At 44.2% G+C, this 22,754-nt stretch overlaps 1 long non-coding RNA gene across 2 annotated transcripts in view; it reads left to right on the forward strand.

The window, feature by feature from the left end:
• The window catches only part of LOC120638972, a 33,866-nt gene that overhangs the window by 5,447 nt on the left and 5,665 nt on the right, over positions 1-22,754 (forward strand). Inside the window, exon 1 of one of the 2 annotated variants that reach the window (XR_005661037.1) lies at positions 20,061-20,244. The exons of the other annotated variant lie outside the window; for it this stretch is intronic. This is a non-coding gene — a long non-coding RNA (uncharacterized LOC120638972). Of the gene's footprint in view, positions 1-20,060; positions 20,245-22,754 lie in introns of those variants that run through there. 2 annotated transcript variants of the gene reach the window in all.

The raw sequence follows: 22,754 nt of genomic DNA on the forward strand, positions 1-22,754 counted from the left end.
GGGGGGGGTGGGGGGGCCTCTACTTCTAATTTTGCTCAGTGAGTTGCGGGGGAGTTCCTTGAGATTATTAAAAGCAGCTCTCTGAAGGTCTTCACATACAAGAAGCTTCATGAATTGATCCTTGGAACTCTACCACAGGAGAGGACAGTCTGGCTGTCAAAATGAGGCCCTACATATCTGGAAGCAGTGCGCGAAGGCAATATGCCGAACCCCACTTCTACAACTGGATCTGATCCAGCTGCAAAGACTATCCATCTACTCTACCCCTGGCCCTAACTTATTTTAATATCTGTCTCTCTTGAAGACTGTAAGGTCCTTGTGGTCTGAGATCCTGTCAACCAACTCTGTTGAATTGCACTTGGCCAAGATTAAGAACTCTGCGCACAATAAGCACTCAATAAATACCTTTGAGATTGACTGACCACAGAGAGGGCTAGGGCACCTTGAAAATTACACTTTCATTCATTCAGTAGTATTTATTGAGCGCTTACTATGTGCAGAGCACTGTACTAAGCGCTTGGGATGAACAAGTCGGCAACAGACAGAGACAGTCCCTGCCGTTTGACGGGCTTACAGTCTAATCGGGGGAGACGGACAGACAAGAACAATGGCAATAAAACTTAAACCACCCCTTTAGAGCAAAGTGATAAGCTGTAATTTTGGAGAAGGATACCCAGTCAGCTTGCATGTGGTACAGAATCAGATGCTCATGTGCTTCACGAATATTACCCAGCTTCCTTTTCCTCTTGACCCTACTCCCTTGGCAACCTTCACAGTTCCCAGTGTGTAGGCATCTCCCTTTTTTCAGTGCTCCTTTGCAGGGAGGGCACTAGCCTGACAAGAGAGAATAATTTTTCCCCCTTGGAAAGGGGTCTTCAAGGATTCAGCTCCTTAAATTGTAGGTCTGTTTTTTGTTTCCTTGAGACTGACTGGTCCTCGTGGACAGGGAATGTGTCTACCAACTCTGTTCTAGTGTATTCTCCCAAGTGCTTAGCACAGTGCTCTGCACCCAGTACTCAATAAATACCACTGATTGATTTAAGGTTTGGCTAGAAATAAGTTGTTGGAGTTTTTTCCCCCCAGAAACGCTTGGACTGCCTGGACAAAGGTGACACGATGTAAATGGAGTGGTGTGTTGGTCAGCCTGTTGCATCATGCCCCTTAGAGAACAAACACTCCAAGTAGCAGTGCCCAGGACCCAGGTTCTAGCCTGGCTCTGCCACTTGCTCATTTTGATACTTTTTAAGCACTTACTATATGTCAAACACTGTTCTTAGCATCGGGGTAGGTACAAACTGGTTAGGTAGGACAAAGTCCCTGTCCCACATGGGGGGCTCACAGTCTTAAAAGGGAGAAAAGGTACTGAATCCCCATTTTGCAGTTGAGGAAACTGAGGCACAGGGAAGTTAGGTGACTTGCCCAAGGTCACACAGCAAGCAACTGGTAGAACCAGGAATAAAACCCAGGACCTCTGACCTCCAGGCCTGTGCTCTTTCTACTAGACCACGATGCTTTTCACTGGCCTGCTGTGTGACTATGGGCTGGTCCTTTAACTTCTGTATGCCTCAAATTCCTCATCTGTATAATGGCAATAAAATATCTCTTCCCTCTCCCTCAAACCGTGAGCGCTGTATGGAATAGAGACTGTGTCCTATCTGACTGCCTTGTATCTGCCCCAGCGCATGGAACTCGTTAAGGGTTTAATAAATATCAATAGAAGCGTATCTCATGTACATGTTATATTCTTCCAAGAGCTGAGGGCTTCGCATCACACCCATTACTACTACTTTCGCAATGCATGCTCAGTGTACCCTATCCCCATTAGCCAAAGTCCTCTCTGGCAGCAAGGGGTTTAGGCGTGCCATACACCGTCAAGAGCCTTCTTATTCCTCCTCCCTTTCATCCCCACCACAGGTTACATGAAGGACAAGCTCAATGGAAGCCCCATCATCCCACGGTAATCACAGCTTTGATAAACTGCCGCTCCATGGTGACCTAATGTAGGCTGACAGGGTAATTTAAAACATTCTTCATCCGGGTGAAAGGCTATGATTTGCCAACAATGACAACTCCCCAGGTCACCGTGAGCCTTGGGGAGCAGAGGCAAGAGAATCTGGCTCATCTGACACTTAGAGCTGGTTTATGACTTCATGATGCATTCAGCTTCCAGAAACTCCCAAATAAAAGACAAGAACAAGAAAATCCTTTTCAGTTGCTCACTTGTACTGATATAAGAGGGATTAGGGAAACTGGGCTATGCTCTGGGTTCATCAGAAATCACCTCCATTGCCCCACTCAGAAAATCTGCATTTGGCAATGCCAAAATGCATGCTGCTGATCACATTTCCTTTGAAAAGTCTGAGATAATGGGTTTTAGGGAGAAAAGTCGGGGTTGGTTTTTTTTTTAGATTGCTTCCTAGAGGTTTTTCAGATGCAGCGTGGCTCAGTGGAAAGAGCACAGGCTTGGGAGTCAGTGGTCATCGGTTCTAATCCCTGCTCTGCCCCTTGTCAGCTGTGTGACTTCGGGGAAGTCACTTTACTTCTCTGGGCCTTAGTTACCTCATCTGTAAAATGGAGATTAAGACTGTGAGTTCCACATGGGACAACCTGATTACCTCGTATCCCCCCACAGCGCTTAGAACAGTGCTTGGCCCATAGTAAGCGCTTAACAAAACCATCATCATTATATATACACACATATACTCATATTTCTCCTCCCTCCTCAAATACAGTGTACTTATTTTTCAAAATTTTGATAACTTTGGGGTTTGTTAAGCACTTACTATGGGCCAAGTGCTGGACTAGAAACAATACAATCAGCTCAGACATAGTCTTGGACCCACCTGGGGCTCAGTCTAAGGGGGCTGGAGAGTTGGTATTTCATCCCCATTTTACAGATGAGGAAAAGAGGGAATAGAGAGATTGGGGCATTTGTCTAAGATCACACAGCAGACAACTGGCAGAGCCTGGACCAGAACATAGGTACCCTGGCTCCCAGTCCTGGGCTTTTTTTCAATAGGCTGCACTACTTCTCTATTCCTATTCAAAGATGTTGCTTCTAAGTTTTCTGTAATCAAGGGTGACCAAGTGTAAATGAAAAACAAACAAAAAAGGGGATATATATAATCAAATGAAATTTCCAAGAAACCTTTTTTATCAAAGAGAGGAATGCCATGCTCTTCATTTCAGAGTGAACAAATACCAAAGGAAGACCAGATAAGAGAGGTAGAATGGATCACATCTTTACTTGCCTCTTACATGCTGTGTTCGAGTTAATACACAGGCCATCCAACCTATCGACTTGATAACAACAATGGGCCCTGAGACTTTGAGTGGACATCTGCTGGAGAGAAATGTTTGCTGCCTCCCACTTTACCAAGGACAGGTTGACTTTCTTTTAAAATCTCATTTGTTAAGCACTTACTATGTGCCAGGCACTGTGCACTGTACTAAGCACTGGGGTAGATAGAAACTAATTAGGTTGGCACAGTCCACGTCCCACAAGGGGCTCACGATCTTAATCCTCATTTTCCAGATGAGGGAACTGAGGCCCAAATAAGTTAAGTGATATCACCAAGGTCACTAAGCAGACAAGTGGTGTAGGCAGATCCTTCTGACTCCCAGACCCATGCTCTACCCATCGGGCCAAGCTGCTTCTCAGCCTCTCACCCGCAGACAAGGCACTTTCTTTGTGTGTCTTCCCCAGACAGAAAACCAGGGCATTGTTAGCAATTTTGGAGAACAATCATTTTCCTATTAGGCATCAGACCAGTGTGAGTTTTTAGGCAAGATACCTCACTTCTCTGTGCCTCGGTTCCCTCATCTGTAAAATGGGGATGAAGACTGTGAGCCCCACGTGGGAAAACCTGATTACTCCGTATCCACCCCAGCACTTAGAACAGTGCTTGGCACATAGTAAGCACTTAACAGATACCATCACCACTATTATTATTATTATTACCTTCTAGGCTGAGAGCCCATTGTTGGGCAGGGATTGTCTCTGTTGCCAAATTGTACTTTCCAAGCGCTTAGTAGAGTGCTCTTCACACAATAAGTGCTCAGTAAATACAATTGAATGAATGCCTCAGTTACCTCATCTGTAAAATGGGGATTAAGACTGTGACCTCTTTGTGGGACCTGATTATCTTGCATCTACCCCAAAGCTGAGTACAATGCTTGGCACATAGTAAGTCCTTAACACATACCATTATTGTTATTATTAATAATAATAATAAAGCAAAGTATTACCACTTTTTGAGGAAGGGTGGCCATGGGCGAATACAGAAAGACGGCCCAAAAACAGCGAGTGGGCAGTCCAGGGCAGGTATACTGAGTACGCGGGGCGGGACTTCAAGACCCAAGGGCGAGGTTTCCCCCAGCACCTAACAGCGAATAATGGTTCGTTATCAAAAGGCGAGCAGACCTGGAGTCGCCACAAACACTCAGGCTAATCAGGAAGTGAGACAATGCCTAGGAGCATGTTAAAGTATAAAAGGAGAAGAACAAAGGACTTGGGTGCCCTTCTCTTCCCTCGAGGGATCGCCCGCCACTTTTAAATTCCTGGCGTTATAATTCGGACAGGGGGATGGGAGTTGGGAATGAAATAAACTTGTTTTGGCCTTGTTTATCCCCTCGGAGTAATTCTTTACTCATCAAGGTTCTGAACCATAGTAGTCGGGAGCGGATCGCCAACATTTTTGGCGCCCAACGTGGGGCTCGAGGGGTCCCACTGAGTCTCTTACCTGAGGCTGGGGAGGGTGGTCAGTTCAGACCCCCTCGGAAAGCTGCGTGAGGCGGTGTTGCCCTCGCATAGGGTGTTGTCCGAAAGGACGATGCCGCCGAGGACTGGAGACAGTCGTTTGCCCTTGAGGACTGCAGGGACTGCGAATTCATTCAATTCAATAGTATTTATTGAGCACTTGGAATGAACAAGTCGGCAACAGATAGAGACAGTCCCTGCCGTTTGACGGGCTTACGGTAGAATCGGGGGAGACGGACAGACGAGAACAATGGCGATAAATAGAGTCGAGGGGAAGAACATCTCGTAAAAACAATGGCAACTAAATAGAATCGAGGCGATGTACATTTCATTAACAAAATAAATAGGGTAATGAAAATATATACAGTTGAGCGGACGAGTACAGTGCTGAGGGGAAGGGAGAGGGGGAGGAGCAGAGGGAAATGGGGGGAAAAGAGGGTTAAGCTGCGGAGAGGTGAAGGGGGGGTGGTAGAGGGAGAAGAGGAGCTCAGTCTGGGAAGGCCTCTTGGAGGAGGTGAGTTTTAAGTAGGGTTTTGAAGAGGGGAAGAGAATCAGTTTGGCGGAGGTGAGGAGGGAGGGCGTTCCAGGACCGCGGGAGGACGTGACCCAGGGGTCGACGGCGGGATAGGCGAGACCGAGGGACGGTGAGGAGGTGGGCGGCAGAGGAGCGGAGCGTGCGGGCTGGGTGGTAGAAAGAGAGAAGGGAGGAGAGGTAGGAAGGGGCAAGGTGATGGAGAGCCTTGAAGCCTAGAGTGAGGAGTTTTTGTTTGGAGCAGAGGTTGATAGGCAACCACTGGAGTTGTTTAAGAAGGGGAGAGACATGCCCATATCGTTTCTGCAGGATGCCTTTGAGAGACAAAGGTGGATTTACAGCTCAGGTAAGACACCATGGGGCAGGGCCCTTCTATTACCCCCGACTCCCCACTCCGTTGTTTACTGAATCCTAAGAATAAGGATAAATTTGGCCTTCCGTCCTTGAGGACTGAACACAATCTTTCTTTGCTCAACCTAGTGGCCCCAATACAAACTCGAGGATCAAGAAATCTGGCCAGAGCATGGGTCTCTAAATTATAACACGGTCCTCCAGTTGAACCTGTTCTGTAGGCGCCTGGGAAAGTGGTTGGAGGTTCCTTATGTCCAAGCTTTCATGGCACTAAGACTAAGTCTGAGTCCGGAGGGTAAGGGGTGCCGTATTTGTTTTACTGGATCTCCCAAACCCTCGACCGCTGGTTCGGCGGGGGAGGAGGGAGATTTATTATTGAATCTGAGACCCCACTCAGTGAAGCCGTCTTCTTCTTCCCCTTCCCTCCCGTGACACCCCAGACCTCTCTGGCGCCCACTACCCCTACTATTTACCCGCCGCTCTCAAACCAATTGCTCTATCCCCCTCCCCCATACTCCCCTTCACAAGCCCCAACACCGCATTTAAGCCCACCACATACTCGACATGGCACCCAATTTGGACTCCCGGGGACACTGACTAAAGACCCCCTGACTAAAGACCTCCCCCCACAACAAGACCTCCTTTGTCCACTTCGTGAGGTTGCAGGGGAGGGTAATAGAGTTATGCACGTGCAAGCCCCCTTTAGTTTAACTGAATTAGCTCAGGCGAAAAGTCAAATGGGCTCATACTCCGGCTTTAGGGACGAGTTCCAATCCCTGACCCTTCAATACGATCTATCCTGGGAGGATATTAATTTGCTTCTCTCCACCTGTATGTCCCTCCCTGATAAGAAGATGGTGTGGGATCTGGCAGTCCAGGAAGGGAATAAACGGGCAGTGGAATCTCAAGGATGCCACCCGACTGGAGCCACGGCCTGCCCACGGGAAAAACCAGACTGGAATTATCAGGAAGGGAGCAGAGATGGGGGGTTGAGAGACATAATGGTAGCCCTACTCCTTACTGCTATGGAAAAGGGAATTAAGAAACAAGGAATTATGACAAAGTAAAAGAGGTTGTGCAGGGGAAGGTCGAAAATCCTGCTGCATTCCATGGTAGACTGACGGACGTTATTCCACAGTACACGAATGTGGATTCCCCTGAAGGCTCGGTGGTTCTGAATATGCATTTTATCACCCAGTCTGCAGAAGACATTCGTAGGAAACTGCAGAAAATGCAGCTGGGCCCCCAAACCCCGATGGTAGATCTCCCTGCCCAGGCCTTTAGGGCCTTTAACAACCGCGAGGAAGATCGGGAGCGGAGAAAAGACTCCAGGGTCCGGCCTCAAGCCCAGGCCAACATGATCGCGGCAGCCTTAGGGATTCGCCCGGCAAACCCAAAAGGGGGTCGCAGACGGCACAGACCTGTTATAAATGCAGGAAACCCAGCCACTGGGCTCGTAATTGCCCCACCCGTGCTCAGTCCACGCGGGGAGGTCAAACCTTCCTGCCTGGGCCGTGCTGGAAGTGTGGAGGCAGCGACCATTGGTCTCGCAACTGTGCTGGTCCAGCCCCCCTCCCCGAGCGCACCCCTAAGGGCCTAGTGAGACAGCGAGTAGGCAGTCCAAGGCATGTATACTGAGGACGTGAGAGGACATTGGGGGGGGGGGGGGCGCTTCAAGCCCCAAGCACAAGGTTTCCCCCAGCACCTAACAGCGAATAATGGCTCGTTATCAAAAGGCGAGCAGACCTGCAGTTGCCACAAACACTCAGGCTAATCAGGAAGCGAGATACTGCCTCACAGTCAATCCCCATTTTACAGATGAGGTAACTGAGGCACAGACAAGTTAAGTGACTTGCCCACAGTCACAGAGCTGACAAGTGGCAGAGCTGGGATTCAAACTCATGACCTCTGACTCCAAAGCCCGTGCTCTTTCCACTGAGCCACGCTGTTTCAATAATTCGGACGGGGGCTGGGAGTTGCGAATGAAATACACTTGTTTTGGCCTTGTTTATCCCCTCAAAGTAATTCTTTACTCACCAAGGTTCTGAACCATAGTAGTCGGGAGCGGATCGCCAACATTTTCAGCCAGAGAGACTGGGCCCTCCTGCCAATAGGGACTGAAGAATAAAGCCTGTGCCACAAGTCCAATTGGCTTGTGCTCACACTCTTTCAGTTATACAGCTGGAAGAATCCATATGCAGGACTCTGAAAATGAAGTCTCTAACAGTGGGAAAGGAAGTAGGGGCAGAGGTGGGGCTGGATGCTAAGAAGGGCATTGACATTTGCAATTGCGGTTCCTATAAAACAGCTGGCTTTGTAAAATGTAGAAAAGTGGGATAGTGAGTTTTCTGAAACGTTGCCAAGCTGGTCAACTGGGCAGAAGAAGATATTCTTTCTCCCAGAAACCCCATTTTCTGGAAGTTTACACTCCCTCCCCAAATCCTGGTTCATTTACACAATCAACATCAAAAGTTAACATTTCTCACCCTTCTCTTCCTGCCCCAAGATCACCTAAGACCCTCTCTATTAACTTGGGTAGTTCATGCACCCATGAGAATGCCCTTTTGAAAAATAGTAACTAGATGGTAACAGTGAAAGTCGGTTAAGCATTAAAGAGATGGGTCACCTCACCAAATGAGTTCATGCATTCTCAGAGGGGGCCTAATTAAAACTAGGGGCAGCTGGCCCTAAGACACTCTGGTGTGGTAATTCTTTTGGGGGCCATGCAAGAAACAATGATTTAACTGCTGGCAAGTGCAGAATGATGCCTGATTAGCTGAGGGTGCAGCACAGAGGTGTCACCTTACTATTGATGGACTTCTTTGTTAGAGGCGAAATAAACAAGCAATCTCTTTCTCATTAAAGAATTAGGGGTGCAGTAGGAAAGGAAGGTGAAAACAACTAGGAGAGCAGACTTTAAAGGCCAGGAACATTCAGGTCTGCAATGGCTGCAACTGCCTGGGAATATTTAAAAAGGCTGAAAAATGTTCTAGTTGTGACAGAATTTGGAGATTGCTCAGAGATCAGACATGAAAATATGGAAGAATCAAAGATTTGATGGTTAGGGGTATTTTAAGGGAAAGAGAAGAAAATCAGTTTAAAAATATTAGAAATCAGGAAATCCAAAGGAATCTAACAGTGAATAAGCACAAAAAATTGATTAGAGGCTAATTCATTAGTAAAAACTCACATTTTTAAAAAGTCTGAAAGGGAAAGTTCTCAATTTAAATTTACAAAATAGAACCAGTTCTTTACATACTAATCTTAGGGGAAAATTAACTGATTTTTTTAATGGGGAAAAAACGAAAATATCTTAGTTTAAAAATTACTCCGAAGGGATAATACTTATTAGAGATAGTCAAAATAAACAAAGAACACCTATTTAGCTGAAAGGAAGGTAGAATTATTTTGCCTATGAAAGCAAAACAATTCATATAGGACAAAATATGTCTAAATCCTTTGCTCAACTTTGTTTTATGATAAAGGTCGAAACAATATTTAATGTTGACTGTTTTAGTCTGCCTTTTAAGTCTTGACTTCAAAGAATAGTACAGATAATTAATAAAGCCATGACTTGGGATTTCTAGGTCACTATACTGAATCCAGCCAAAATTCACAGATTATAACAGATTACAATGGAAGTTCAGGACAGGGATCATATCTACTAACTCAATTATACTTTCTCAAGCATTTAATACAGAGCTCTGCATACAGCAAGAGTTCATTACATACCATTGTTGACCGAAGGGTTTGGTTTTTCTTTTTTTATGGGATTAGTTAAGCACTTACTATGAACCAGGCCCTGTATTGAGCACTGAGATAGATACAAAATAATCAGGTTGGACACAGTCCATGTCCCACGAGGGGCACATTGTCTTTATCCCCATTTTACCGAGGTAACCGAGGCCCAGAGAAGAAGTGACTTGCTCAAATTCACACAAGAGACATGTGGCGGAGCCAGTATCAGAACCCCCGTCCTCCTGACTCCCAAGCCCGTGCTCTATACACTAGGCCATGTTGCTTCTCATGTTAAGCTGATTCTCCTTATGCTGGCAAGTTCTGTCACCTCCGCTCCAGGTGAGAAAACCTTGGATTGAGTTGAATGAAGCCTGCTGAAATGAGGAATTAGATGTTCAAACCCAAAATATATGATGAAACAATTTCCATTTCTTTGTAGCTAAACTAAAGTTAAGTGAAGAACCTCAAGATGATTCCGGTTTAACAGGAAGAAGAGAGACAGGATGGTCTTCATTGTCTATTCTGGCTATTATAGTTATGGAAATATCTGTCTTGATATTTAAAAAAAACCTACTTGGGAAGCTTTGATTCTAAACAGTTTTTGTAAGCAGGTCATAGTCTCAACCTGATTTCAGAATAGATGAGCACAGGCTCTGAACCCAAAATTATTATTGAATATAAGTATTAAACAAGCCACGATCTGTTATGGTTACAAAGATTAGCTCTAGAACAAATGTAAATTTAAGCAGGTCAGAATAATATTAAATATTTAGGAATATTTATAACTCCATATATTAAAACTCTATCAGCCATGGATGTAAATCACATTCCCTTATTAAAGCAGCTGAAAAATGATATGACTGACTGGCACAAATTTATAGTCTCCTACTCACGCAAAATGACTTTGGCTGAAGTTAATTTCTAGCCAAAAGATGGGCTTAATTCCACCCAACCCCATTTGATAATTTTTTGAAGGAAAGTGATAATGATTTACAAAAAAACAAACAAAAAAAACAAACCCCAAAGAGCAATAAGAATTGCTGTAAATATTTGGATTTAATCAGTGAAGACCTGCCAGAAAAAGAACCAGGATCTGACCATATGCATCTGGATAGCATAAATAATGGCTCTCAATTGGCAACTGGTTAATGACCCCAAATGAACCCAGGTCCTAGTCAAATGATAGGTCAACACCAATGCTCTCCGAGATTAATCTCTGTATATAGGACCCTGAGATCAGGTGGCTCATTACCTAACCCTTTCCCAATGTCTTAGTATTGAATCACTTAACTTCCCTGTGCCTTAGTTTCCTTATCTATAAAATGGGGATTTAATATGTTCTACCTCCTTCTTGGACTTTGAGCCCTATTTAGGACAAGAACTGTGTCCAACCTGGTTATACCCCAATGCTTAGTACAGTGTTCAGCATATAGTAAGCTCTTAACTAATACCATAGTAAATGAATGTTGGCAGCATTAAGCTATTTAAATACTTATTGTGTCATGGCCTACGCTAAGCACTAATATAAAATGATCAGACTGGATATGGTTCTCGTCCTGCTTGGGGCTCAGAGTCTAAGAAGGAGAGAGAGCAGGGATCTTTATTCCCATTTCACAGATGAGGAAACTGGGGCCCAGAGAGGCAAGTGACTTGCCCAAGCTCACCCAGGAGGCCAGTGATAGAGCCAAGATTAGAACTCCAGTTCCCTCACTCCCGACTGTGGACTTTTTCCAGTAGGCTACAACTGCAAAAGTTCTCACTGGCCTTTCCTTCCAACAGTCGAACAGTCTCATCTCACAATTCCCCTTTCATTTAGGATAAATCTTCAGTTTCCATTAGGATAAACAGAAAGTATTTTTAAAGCCTGGCAACCAGCTGGTTTGCATTATGTGGGTGAATTTTTCTTTAGGAAAAGGAAAAAATAGGGTTTTTCTGAAGGATCTTAAATAAGCCTCTATAACAACACTCTATACCCACAACTTCAAACTGTCAGGGCTGGAAGCCAAAAACCTAGATGCCTTCATTTGCCTGTGAACTGACATTTAAGTGATTTTCCTAGAGTAGAGTCTTAACAATAAACTACTGTACCTCAGTTTACAAAACGTTTTCCTAGTCACGTATAAAAGTATCTCCATGTATATGGGAGAAGTTTCTGAACAACAGATCATGGAGGCTGGAAGCCTGCCCAACTGTTTCGACTCCATAGAGAAAATGATCCTAAACTGTTGCTTTGGTGACAATTTCAGAAGCTGGCCATCCAATCTGGGATTGGACAACACCCCAGTTCTGTTTTCTGTACAAATGCTGGGCATTCGATACCACTGAGAAAACGTTTGATAGGTAGAATATCAACCACAGTAATCATTTTAAGGGGTTTTTTTTCCCCCAATGAATTTCTAAAACTTACCCACTACTTTTAACTTTAGGTGCATACTTATTCTAAAGGAATAGAAAACTGGAGAGAAATAATTGGGGAAAAATGTCCTGTCAAAAGATAACATCCCCAGCTATCATTAAAAACACTTCAACAAAAAATCAAGTCACAGATTTCACAACCACCTGAAGCCGAATTCAAGCACGTTAGATACTGGCAACAGAGTTTCAATTGATCCAGCAGGTAACAAAAAAAATAAAAATTAAGCCTCATCTCTTTGAAGAGTGCTTTACATCATCTTTAGACATTGTTTTTTCTAACAGCCCTGGGAGCAAGTTAGTCAAAGTATTCCGAACCTCTTTCCAGAAGAGAAATCTCATTCTCAGGGAGGTTCAAAGTCTTATGAATTTGTCCAAGGTACCATATTGTGTTTGTAGCACAGTTGGGACTAGGATTTACAGCTCCAACTTCAAGGCAGCTGCCCACCCACTGAATCTTGTTGCCTGTACCCTAGAGCCTCTCATGCCAAGACACTGCCAATTATGGATGGCACAACTGCAAACCCACAATCCAATCAACAATCAATGCTGTACAGGACGTTAATGGGCCAAGGAAGGAGTCCTACATGGAGAACAACACATGAGCCTTGGTCTTGAGACTTCAAAGCTGGAATCGGCTTGAGGGAATCAAGTCCTGTAAAATGGGAATTAAGATTTTGAGCCGCAAGTTGGGCAGGGACTGTGTCCTACCGGATTAGGTTGTATCTATGCCAGGGCTTAGAACAGGGCTTGACACATAGTAAGCGCTTACCAAATATCATCACTATTAAGTTCAAGAAAAATTTGGATAATACTATTATGCTATTTATTAAGCACTGTAATACCATAATATTAATGCTATTATTAAGTGCTTACTATGTGCCAAACTCTGAATTTAACACTAGGGTGGACAAGATCAAGTTGGACACAGCCCGTCCCACATGCTTCTCACAGCCCAAGTACGAGGGAGTAGGCTTTAATCCCCATTTTATTGATGAGGAAACAGACACCCAGAAGTGAGTTGCCCAAGGTCCCACAGCAGGCAAATGGCATAGCTGGGATTAGAACCCAGGTCCTCTGATTCCCAGGCCCGTATGCTCTCCACTGGCTATGCTGCTTCCCTGATAATAATATTGGTGTTTGTTAAGGGCTTACTATGTGCTAAGAACTGGAGTGGATACAAGATAATCAGGCTGGACACAGTCCCTGTCCCACATAGGGCTCACCACCTAAAGCAGCCTTTATCCAACAGTTCAAATGCCATTTTCTCCAGCTAACAGGCGTCAAGTTGACTCTTCTTTTTCCTATATCCAGATACACTAGAAGCATCTCTTAAAGACAGTTCCAGCATATAGTGGCCCCTGATGGGAAAGCACTGGGCAAGTAAGCATCTGGAACAGCATCATTTTAACTTTCCTGCTATGACCACTTAACAGGTCATACTGTTTTCACACTCATGCTCCTGGAATAAACAATTCTTTCCTGTATAAGACATCTTCTCCGTTTCTAAAAATCCTCATACAGTTTTTCAATTCAATGGCTTAAATCTTGCTTATAATCCACCAAAAAGAGACCGCTCTTTCCTCTAAATCAAGCTGTACTTTCAGGAGACCACTCCTTGGTGTACATGAAGCAAAACCGTTTTCACGCTACAAGATTCACTATCCCCTACTGAAGCACCCTCTAATTCTCCTTGGCTGGTTCAGAAAGGCTTCATAGATTCCAAAATGACTTTAAGCACTTCCCTGGTCACTGGACTTGCATTTGAAGCTACCCGTACACTTGACCAGTGAAACTGTTTGGCCTCATTTCAAGAAACATTCTAAAGCAGTGCCTGTGTCCATGTTCTCTAAGCCAGATGACCTCTCAATGCCTCACTGGACCAGGCCTTCTAAATTTCAACTACTTTGGGCTTTCTGTTTGCAACTTGTTCTGAGGAAGCTTTAAAGGATATACAAACATATCTGCTAACTCTGCTACACTGCATTCTCCCAAGTGCTTAAAACAGTGCTCTGCACACAGTAAGTGCTCACTAAATACCATTAATTGATCGATTATCCTTTCCCCTGGTTGGAAAGTTTCAACTATCTGATCAACTGAGCCGCTCTGAGCAGTGCAATCGAGACTCCAGGGTGTCCAAACCCTGAGAAGCAGAGTGGCCTGGAGGAATGACCACAGACCTGGGAGTCAAGGGACCTGGGTTCTAATACTGGCTCTGCCACTTGCCTGCTGTGTGATCTCGGTCAAGGCACCTAACTTATCTGCCTCTCAGTTTCCTCATCTGTAAAATGGGGATAAGATCCCTGGTTCTCCCTCCACTGAGATTGTGAGAACTAAATGTGTCAGACTGCATAGGACCTGATTATCTTATATCTACCCTAGGATTCAGTTCAGTGCTTAGCACATAGTAAGCTCTTAAATACCATTATCATTTTCATTATTAAAAGTACAATTAGAGGTCCAAGAGCAAAGTGCCTCTCTTCTGTTCTCCTGCACAATATTCAGTGCAGCTAAAAATGTGAGATAACTTTCCTTCCCTTCCCATTGATTTTATTAGCCCTCTCTACCACCCTCTCTCCCCAACACCCGCTGCAGGAAAGGACAGGAGTTAGTACCAACAAGAATCACCCTCAGGGGAGACTGTGCCCACCCAGCACAAAATGAGGGAGAGATTTAGTGATTAACCAGCTCAAGGTGACAAGGTGAATTTTTCAGCCCAGGTTACTCAGTTCTGCCATCTCCTGAGACAAGTAATTGTGAAATCGCCCTTCAGTTTGCCCAAATTGAACCATCCGCTGAATATTTCTGCCTTAGATATCTATTTTCATTAGAATAACTTCTCATATCCACCCATTTTCCTCAACTGAGACTTTTTCATTTCCTGCTTATTCTCCCTGAAGAGGTACACTGGAACTTCCCTTTCCATATTGGAGATTTCTATCTTGTTATTGAATGTTTGCAACAGAGCTATGTTTTCGATGGTGCATTCAGTCCACTGGTGTTCATGACACTTCATTTTGGGCAACTGATAAGTATTGTGTTATTAAGGAAGCTTAGACCTGCCAAGCCAACGGAAACTCCGATATTCACCCATTCAGACGTCTTCGAGACTTGACAAGTTGGACTCTCAACTGTCACAATGACTTTAAGGAATACTGTTGCTGAGAGGTACAATGTCATTTCCCTCACTCAGTCCCTGCTTCATGATAAATTCTGGAGGGGTTTGGCCCTCTTAGCTCATCAGGGGAACCACTTTATTTACTACGTAGCTAAATCACGCCAAGTAAAAATTACATGTGGCTTCATTCTCTATTCTTTTCCTTTCCACAGTCTGATCTACTGCTCTGAGCTGAGACCCTCTCCTTTCCTCCAAGATAACAGGCCACACTGCTTATCTAATGCCTAACTATTATTATTAATACATTAAGGTATCTGGTAGGTAGCTTTGAGCAGAAGTCTACATACGATGTGCTGGCCCTCAGCTTCACGAAGCTCTACCACCGATAACCCATCTAGCAGCCCAGCAGAAGAGAATGAATACTCACTAGAAGCAGCACGGCCTAGCAGAAAGAGTCAAAGGCCTGGGAGTCAGATGATCTGGGTTCTAATCCTGGCTTTGCCACTTGCCTTCTGTGTGAGCTTGGGCAAGTCACTTCATTTCTCTGAGCCTCAGTTTCCTCCTCTGTAAAATGGGGGTTATAGCCTACTCCCGCCCACTTATACTGTGTGCACCGTGTGGGACAGGGACTGTATCCAACCTAATTAGCTTGTATTCACCCCAGCGCTTAGAACAGTGCCTGGTACACAGTAAGAGTTTACGAGTACCATAATCAAACAAACAAACAAAAAAACCAATGGCGAATTCCAGCAGACCCCACCACTGAAATTCCAGGCTCCCTATCCCCTCTATTGTATTTTTTTAAATTTGCCACTGGAATGGAATGGCTCCTCTCCTGGCCACCACAACTAGAGGCCAAAATGGAGTGGTCCTTCCATGATCAGTCTTTGTTTCATATTTAACTGGCACAAAGGCCACATGGTCAACGTCTCCACGCCTTTCAGCCAGGCCCAGGTGTTGGCTGGAATAAAGTATTAGGCAGCGCAGATGAATAAAGGACAGAGACAACAGATGGATCTTTTATCTCACACTGCATTCTTCCCATTCATGAATTTAATCAAACCAAATTGATTTCGGGCCAGATTCCAGGGATACGAGGAGCAGCTGTATTGTTTGGTTTCCGAATGATCTCATCAGGCTCCAGCCCCCTCTAGGGATTAGCCTGCATCCTATTGTAACTGGGGCCTAGGTCCCTTCTCCCGAGAGAGTGAGCTACACTACCCCCTGACCTCATCCCACCAGACTTTCAGGTTTGGGTTGGATGAACACCAAGGCAGAGAGGAGCTGTCAGACTGGAGGTGGGTGGAGAACATTTAGTTCTCCGGCCCTTACAGGAGTCACTACACTCCTTCTCAGGTTCCCCTGGTTTTAATGATAATGATAGGAATCGTGGTATTTGATAATCAATCAGTAATAATAATGATGGCGCTGGTTAAGCTTTTACTTTGTGTCAAGTACTGTACTGAGTGCTGGGATAGATACTAGCATATCAGGTTGGACACAGTCCCTGTCCCTCATTGGGCTTACAGTCCTGAACAGGACCTGGCAATTCAGGCCAGGAGGATCTCCAGAGCCTAAACCTGGGCCTTTGCTGCTCTGTTTGCTCACACAGCGTGGCTTAGTGGAAGGAGCACGGGCTTGGGAGTCAGAGGTCGTAGGTTCTAATCCCGCCACTTGTCTGCTGTGTGACCTTGGGCAAAGCCACTTAACTTCTCTGTGTCCGTTACCTTATCTGTCAAATGAGGATGAAGACTGTGAGCCACATGTAGGACAACCTGATATCTATGCCAGCGTTTAGAACAGTATCTACAGACCTTGTATCTATGCCAGCGTTTAGAACAGTGCTTGGCACATAGTAAGTGCTTAACAAATAGCACTATTATTAATAACAGTAATAGTGGTATTTCTTAAGCACTTACTGCATGCTTACTACTTACTAAGTAGTGGGGTGGATACAAGCAAATTGGGTTGAACACAGTCCCTGTCTCACATCAGGCTCACAGTCTCAATTTACCTCATTTTACAGATGAGGTAACTGAGGCACAGAGAAGTGAAGTGACTTGCCAAGGTTCACAGAGAAGACAAGTGGTGGAACCAGGATTAAAATCTAGGTCTTTCCGACTCCCAGGCCCATGCTCTAACCATCTGGGAGAAGTAGAGGGTGGAAGTAAATGATGGCTGAACAGGAGAAACAGCAATGTGGAGAGAAACCCCTTGTGACTACAGGCTGTTAGATGAGGCCAGAGTGAACAGCTTCGGGCTCACAGAGTAGGTAAGCATTCACCTAGGTATCTCTGCCCCATCAAGCCCCGTTCTTCCCAGCAATCCCCCTATCTAATTGTGATACTTGTTAAGCACTTAGTATGTCTCAAGGCATAGAGTAGATGAGAGGTAGGCCAAGGCAGGTATCATCATCCCCATTTTACAGATCAGGAAACTGAGGCTCTGAATGGATAAGTGACTTGCTCATGGAGCAGAGCCAGGACTAGGTCCTGAATCCCAACTCTGTGCTCTTTTCACTAGACCACACCATCTCTCGATGCTTGCATTGTAATAGTAGCATGCTAACTCTTTCTCTCATCCATTTATCTTTGAACTTGTGAATAGGACATGGCTGGTATAGACTCTGAGGAGAACTTCTGGAGAAGCTGGGCACAGTGCCATGTGCATGAGGGCTTAACATAAGAAATATTGCTTTAATATGGTGAACCTCTGAAGGCATCATTTTACGGCCACGGATGGTGAATCAATCAATCAAGCACTTGTGAGAGTACAGTACAATGGAGTTGGCAAACATAAGAAGCTTATAGTCTAGTGGTGAATTTAACTCCACCAGGGAATCTAGCTACCCAAGTACTATTGACTATTTGGGTTTTTAATTTTTTTTTTGTATGGTATTTAAGTGCTTATTATGTGCCAGGCACTTTACTAAGTAGTGAGGCAGATACAAGCTAATCAAGTTGGACACAGTCCGTGTCCCACATAGGACTCAAAGTCTTAATCCCCATTTTACAGATGAGGTACCTGAGACCTAGAGAAGTGACTTGCCCAAGGTCATACAACAGACACATGGAGGAGCTGATACTAGAACCCAGGTCCTTCTGACTCCCAGGCCCGTGCTCTATCCACTAGGCCATGCTGCTTCTACTGAGAACCTGGGAGAGTACACTGCAGTTAGCAGACACGACCCCTGCCCACAGCGTGCTATAATTTAGCAGAGACAGCATCATCACTTCTCTGGAACCATCTCGGGTCTGTCAGTCACTGCTCTCTAGTTTGGGAGAAAAGGATTTCTGTTGTTGTTTGGGATTCCGAGTGGAATAAAAATGCTCACCAAATGAACACTCCTTGTTTACCCTGTATCTGACCAAAATAGTTGATTATCCTTTCAAAGCCACATATATACACACACCCTCACAAATATATTATGCTCCATTATCTCAACTATGTCCTCAAAATAGGATCTGAATATATTTCTGTGGCACCCAGTCTTGGGATTTAGGCCTCTAGGAGTACATTTTCTACAAAAATGTTCTTCCACATTTCCCCAATCCTCAAGAACCTTCACTGGTTGCCCATCCACCTCCACATCAAACAGAAACTCCTCATCATTGGCTTTAAAGCAACCCTTCCTACCTCGCCTCGCTTCTCTCCTACTACAAGCCAGCCTATATGCTCCACTCCTCTAATTCCAACCTTTCTCACTGTACCTCAATATTAATAATAATGTAGCTAATATTGGCTATCTCGCCACTGACTTCTCACCCACGTCCTGCCTCTGGCCCGGAACACCCTCCTTTCTCATATCCAACAGAAAATTACTCTCCCCCCTTCAAAGCCTTTTTGAAGGTACATCTCCAAGAGGCCTTCCCTAAGCCCTCTTTTCCTTCTCTGCAACTCTCTTCTTTGTCAATCTGACGTGCTCACTTTATTCATCTCCCCTCCCAGCCCCACAGCTCTTCTGTACGTACCTGTAATTAATTTATATTAATGTCTGTCTCCCCCTCTAGACCTATGCTCATTGTGGGCGGGGAATGTGTCTGTAATATTATACTCTCCCAAGCGCTTATTACAGTGCTCTGCATACAGTTACCACTTAATATACATGATTTGACTGACTTACTAGAAAGGGGCAACAGATTTCAGGGCTCACACACCCTGTCTACCCCCGGAGGCCTAAATCTAGAGAATCTGGAACTGGCCCAACTCCCTGCTACCTGGGTCACATCCAACAGTCTCCCTTCACACTTGGCTAAATACATGTCAGGGCCATCATTTGTCTTATTCCATCCACTCTGATAATTAACTCTGTTGGCTCTTCAATAGTACCCCATCAGAAAAAACGATTGCATGGCAGTAGGTGTGCTAGTCTAGATCAGCAATAGAGAACAATGCTGTCATTTCAAAAACATTTGTTCTTCCCAAGTGGTTAAGAGTCAGTGACTCAACTCTCCTATATTCACTTGGTCACAGACCTGAAATAGTCCTGATATAATTGACTTAGCATTATTGAGAGCAACAACACTAAACAACAGAACTGGCTCCCACCAGCTTGAAAGGTCAAAACTTTGTAAATGTGCCCTTTGGTATATGATCTGTAAACACGGCTCTGGATTTAATGTAATTGATTTTCAAGCCTGATAGTTGGCCAAGTTGATTTGTAAGATGAATCACGGTTGAAACTGAATCGATCTTTGGGTTGTGGATAAGTGGGCAGGTATCATCGACATGCCAGCCATACAGAGCCGGGGTTCAGAACTATCTCTTAACTGTCTTTTCCACCTCATCATCATCGCTAATAGCTGTTGCATTTATTGAGCTTTTAGAAAAATAATACACCTCCTCTGGGAAGCCTTCCCTGATTAATTCAAAACACTCCAGTCAACTCAATGCCTCCCTTAGCATTTATATCACCAGAGGTATTTATTGAGCCCCAACTATGTGTAGAGCACTGTATTAAGCGCTTGGAAGAGTTTCACACAACAAAGATAGCAAATACGTTCCCTACCAAAAATGAGCGCCTATCCTCAGTACTTAGGCACCAAGTCATAATTTTATTTACATATTAAGGTCTTTTTTCCAGCTTATTTATCCTGGTATATCTGTGCTCCTTGACTGCCATACCTTTGTTCTTCTTTCTGTTAGACCACGTCTTTTTTTGGCATGAGCATCTGTGTACTGAATATCTACCGTTGGCAAAGTACTTGGCCAAGTACTTGGGAGAGTATGATACAAGCAGGACACATGATCACTGCTCTTCCAGAGTTTGCAATCACATGAGGGAGACCAGGAGATACAAGGAGCAAACATCCAATTACAGACAAGAGAAAGAGAGTAAGTGCAAATGATAAAAACTTCACTCTTGTTGCCAACCTTCTTGGATAAAGACAGAGAGAGAATCGGGACGAATGATGGAAGTGAATAACAAATTGTAACAAATTAATCAGCCACAGCTTATCATCGAAAGAATAAAATCAGGTGCCACTCACATCAATTTTTTTAAACTACAGGATGAACATGTCTTTGAAACACATTTGCTAAGTTACAGCTTTCAACCGAGTTCGAGTGTTACTGTAATCAAAACACTCCAAATGCATTACGAGTTGAATTAGAACAGTCTAACAGATTGTTGTAATTGACTCACCCGCACCAATGTCTGGATCTTGATGCGTCAGGAACAATCTTCTCTCTAGAAAAGAAATGCAATTCACAACATTATTATTTTTGCTTTCCGGTGGCTCTCTGCATCCTTACAACATTTGGGTTTCCCAGTACAATAGCAAAGCTAATACCAACAACAACTGCAGTATTTAAGTGCTTACTATGTGCTGAACACTGTAATAGCCCTGGGGTAGATACAAAATAATTGGGTCGGACACAGCCCCTGTCCTAAATGGGGCACACAGTCCAAGTAGGAGGGATAACAGGTACTAAATTCCCATTTTACATATGAGGAAACTGTGGGCAGGAACATGTCCACCAACTCTGTTGTATTGTGCTCTCCCAAGTCTTTAGCACAGTGCTCAGCACACAGTAAGCATGCAATAAATACCACTGACTTATTGACTTATCCAAGGTCACAGATCAGGCAAGTAGCAAAAACAGAATTAGGATCCAGGTCCTCTGACTCACAGACCTGTGCTTTTTCCACCAGATCATTCCCCTTACCTGACTGAGCGGTGAACAGAATCATTCTTGCATGATCCCTTAAGTTTTCTGTACCCAGAGAATGAATCTAATCCTCACCCTTGAAATCATTTTCTAGTCTGCTGCCCCCACTTGATTAAGCTCCTGGAGAGCAGGGAATCCTGTTTACTTCATTCAATCGTATTTATCGAGCGCTTACTATGTGTGTAGCACTGAAGAGAGTACAATTCAACACTAAACAAACGCATTCCCTGCCCATAATGAGTTTACAGTCTACTTTCACTATTGCACATTCTTAAGCACTTAGTACAGTTCTCTGCATTTATTAAGCACTCAAGAAATACCACTGATTGAATTCCAAATGCTTTTACTTTGCTTTCTGCATCATGGAGGTTAAAACTATTTTTGGAAGTCAGAGAAGATATTTCATGTTGAGGGGACCCTACAGAAATACAGCATTTGTTCCTACCTTTACTGTGGACTTGCTAAAAATTACATTTTGGGGACAAAATATTTAGTTTCTCTCATCCTCCTTGTCTCTTTCTATAAAAGGAGTTACAGAGTTACCTAACAGAACTGTCCTTCGGAATGAAGTGTAATGAAGGAATACAAAGCACTAAGTAAACAAGGTGCTAAATTACTCTACTTTCTAAACCACTAAATGTTAGACTGCAGCATAAACATTATTGTTCTGTAGGGCACAGCTTCTTACTTACAAAGAGCAGTGCATAGAATCAGCTTCCTACCTCCACGGGAAGTGGAGTCTTGCCAGTCTTTCCTTGGCAATTATCTCTCAAGCTCACTGTCCAGAGAAAATATACAAGCTAGTATACAAATGCTTCGAAGCAGAGTGCCCTAGTGGACAGAGCTTGGGAATGGGAGTCAGAAGGACCTAGGTTCTAATCCCTGCTCTGCCACTTGTCTGCTGAGTGACCTTGGGAAAGTCACTTGGCTCCTCTGGGCCTCAGTCACTCCAATTGCTAAAGGGGGAGTAAGACCGAGAGACCCATGAGGCACATGGAGTGTGTCCAGCCTGATTATTTTGTATCTATCCCAGAGCTTAGTACAGTGCCTACTACAAAGTAAATGCTCACATACCATTAAAAAAGGCTAGTATTGTAGAAAATTAGTACATGTCAAGAAAACAAACATTTCTTCCTAAAATATCAAGATGCTAGGTGATCTTGTTAAGCAGCAGATATCCAGAGTGAAAACCTGTTTGTGAAGTAGTCAGATAAGTATTAAGTAATTTTCCAAGTCCAGTTCCACTGTGATGGTGACAAAAAGAAGAGTGGGAGAAAGAGGAAATGAGGGCCTAGTCGGGGAAGGCCTCTTGGAGGAGATGTGCCTTCAACACGGCTTTGAAGGAGGGCCTGATGGATTTGTCTGATGTCATTATTTTCTATCTGCCCCACTGCTTCTTACAGAGCTAGGCACACTATAAGTACTTTACCTCAATTACTACATGAGTAGAAAGAAAATTTCTACAGACATTTGGCAATGCCAGTAGCTGAGAAGATGATCATCAGTGCCAAAAACTGAAGTTAAAGGAAACACAATTCATGGGTTTGGGAAGCTAAACAGCAAAGGCCTATATCTAGATAGGTCCCTCTGTACTCAAAGATACAGGGAAATGCACCTCTGAGTGCTTGTGTGACTGAAAAGATGAATGTGGGACCCACAGTCCCGCTCATTAA

This window comes from Ornithorhynchus anatinus, chromosome 18 (assembly GCF_004115215.2).
Source record: "Ornithorhynchus anatinus isolate Pmale09 chromosome 18, mOrnAna1.pri.v4, whole genome shotgun sequence".
Taxonomy (NCBI): Eukaryota; Metazoa; Chordata; class Mammalia; order Monotremata; family Ornithorhynchidae; genus Ornithorhynchus; species Ornithorhynchus anatinus.